The following is a 2,819-nucleotide window of genomic DNA, read 5'->3' on the forward strand; positions in this document are numbered from 1 at the left end:
GAGTACCTGAAAGAAAAGTGATTCCAGTAATTGGCATATATTTTCGCGAACCACCCGTGGGAGACATATTTTGACTTCTATTGGGAGAGTATCCGACAACCCTTTCCATCGAATGAATTACTGAACCGGATCCGGGAAATAGCAAAGCTTTGGGATGGGCATGTGTAATGAGGTGAAACAACGAAGGTTTATAAGCACCGAGACCTAGAGCCAGCATCATGTAGCCCAATTGAGACATAGTAGAATAAGCTAAACCTTTCTTGATATCCTTCTGGGCAAGAGCTATCGTCGCTCCCAGTAGAGCCGTTATTCCGCCTATCCAGGAGATAACATTCATGCTTAGAGGTAAGGTTTCAAACAATTCAAGCATTCGAGCTACAAAAAAAATTCCCGCAGCTACCATAGTAGCGGCGTGTATAAGAGCCGAAATAGGTGTGGGTCCTTCCGTTGCATCGGGCAACCATACGTGGAGTGGGGATTGTGCAGATTTAGATACCGGACCCAAAAATGGTAGAGGAGCACATGTATTGGCAAGGGAGGAGCCGGCGCTGTTGTTATCAATCAACTCACTAAATCAATCACACGATTCGCGGATCTCGAAACTACCAGTTATCCAATACGTACCTAATATACCCAATAATAATCCGAAATCTCCTGTACGATTAGTTGCAAAAGCTTTTTGGCAGGCATTAGCAGCACTTGGTCGTGCGAACCAAAAACCTATCGGCGAGTAAGAGCACATCCCTACTAATTCCCGAAAAACATGAATCTGTATTGGATTGGGACTGAACACTAATCCTGACGTGGAGGCAGTGGAGAAACTTAAATAGACGGGAAACCTTACGTATCCCTAGTCGTGACGCATATGACTATCACTGTAAATCATAACCAAGACACCTATGGTGGTGACTGATATCGACGTAATGGAAGTAAGTGAATCAACTGAAAATCCTATCTTTGGAGAAATATCGTCGTTGGGAATCCATGACCATGAGTATTCAAAAGTGGAGCGACCAGTAACTTGTTGCCAGAATGTTGCGATAGAGACGGACATAGCTGCGGCTAATGAAAGAACACTGAGCATAGCACGTATACGACGAAGGCTCTTAGTGGCTTTTGGAAAAAGAAACGATGCCAATCCGATCAAACCAGAGGTTACGAATGGGCGTGAGGGGACAATCCAAGCACATTCATAAGATAATTCCATAAACATATTTAACCCGGGTTGGAACTCTTTCTGTCAATAGTTGTCAGATATATGGAGCGTCGAAGAATGGAATATATATGGACAGGTGAGATCACGCGTATCAAACCGAATAATCCATTTGTTTCTCGTTCTGGTGCGAGCCCGGCGTCGAGACTTGACAGGAATCAAATGTGTCGGAGATACTTATCTAGGTTCCATTTTTTGACCCCAAACCGATTGAGTTGTTTTGGGTTATTTTTCACACGACAAGACTATTACGGATAGACATGCAGCAATTGATACTGGAGGAAAACAACTCCGAGTAGAACCGGGGAGATTCTATGATGTTCGTCACTTCGCTCTGCTTGGGCACAACGCATCAGAGTCCAATACGGTAATGTCGATATATCGAGTTTCATTGGTTTGTCACGGATCCAAAATTGATCTCGGACATCCCCGGCTGAGTAACGCAACTGCTAGGGGGCGCGTCTTGCATCCCTGTTTCGAGAGGAAGAAAGTGATACGGAAGATCCATTCTAAGAAGAAGACGCGAAGGAAATCGGGATACAGACAGGATTTGGTTCGATCTGTAGTAGATCCCATTTGCTTAAATGGAAAGGAGTTGGTTGGTTAGCAAATTGTTATCATAAAGAAGTCAATGATTCTTGCTGGGATTCTTTTGCATAGAATGGAAACCCAGTTCCCCCAGTTGTTCCCCTTCTAATGATTCTACGCAATCACCCCCTCCCTCATTATATTGATTCTACTCGTACGTATCAACATACTCGTCGCATTCATTTCGATGATAAAACCGAATAGATAGATTTCATTATGGCAGTTCCAAAAAAACGTACTTCTAGGTCGCGGAGGAAGATTCGCAATCATATTTGGAAGACCCAAACTAATGAAGTAGCATCGAAAGCTTTTTCTCCAGCTAAATCCATTTTGACTGGACGGTCGAGAAGTTTTTACTATGTGACAAATGAAAAAATTTCTGAAACTGGTCAGTAGTACTCCCCGGTTGTAACAGGAATTGCCGTATCAATAGGACGTGGGGTCGGTCGGAATAGATAGTGAACTATTTGTTTGTTGGAACGGGGAAGACGAGATAAGTGATTGTCAGGGAACTTATTGATGAATTTGGATCCCTAGTAAGTAGTACGGGTACATGTTGATATTATTGCGTGACGGTACCGTGCGGTAAATAAAATCCAAATACTAACAGAGTTGTATCAATGAATGTTGGTAATAACCACGAGGGGGGGGGGGTTACGTGCATGAAGAAGGAGCCCAATCCCTCTCTTCCTTCCTATGATACAAGGGTCTCGATCACGATCATCGATTTATCTCTATCCCTACTACGAATGGGTATGGGTCGATAACACCCAAAGAGAATCGGGAGATAAATCTGCGTTCCCGGAACGGGAACGTCTTCTATTCCGTTTAAAATATGTTCCGACCTCGTTTATTCGGAATAGCAGGATTTGAACCTGCGACCTCCATCACCCCAAGATGGCACGCTACCGAGCTACGCCATATCCCGTTATTCCTATACAAGTATAGCGCCGTATACCTAATCAACTATAGACAGGGAAGGTCCCTTGTTGTGCGTGTGTACTCTCCCCCAGGAAGA

This window comes from Dipteris shenzhenensis, unplaced genomic scaffold (assembly GCF_047967505.1).
Source record: "Dipteris shenzhenensis isolate YYH24624 ecotype China unplaced genomic scaffold, Dip_SZ_1.0 scaf0335, whole genome shotgun sequence".
Lineage (NCBI taxonomy): Eukaryota > Viridiplantae > Streptophyta > Polypodiopsida > Gleicheniales > Dipteridaceae > Dipteris > Dipteris shenzhenensis.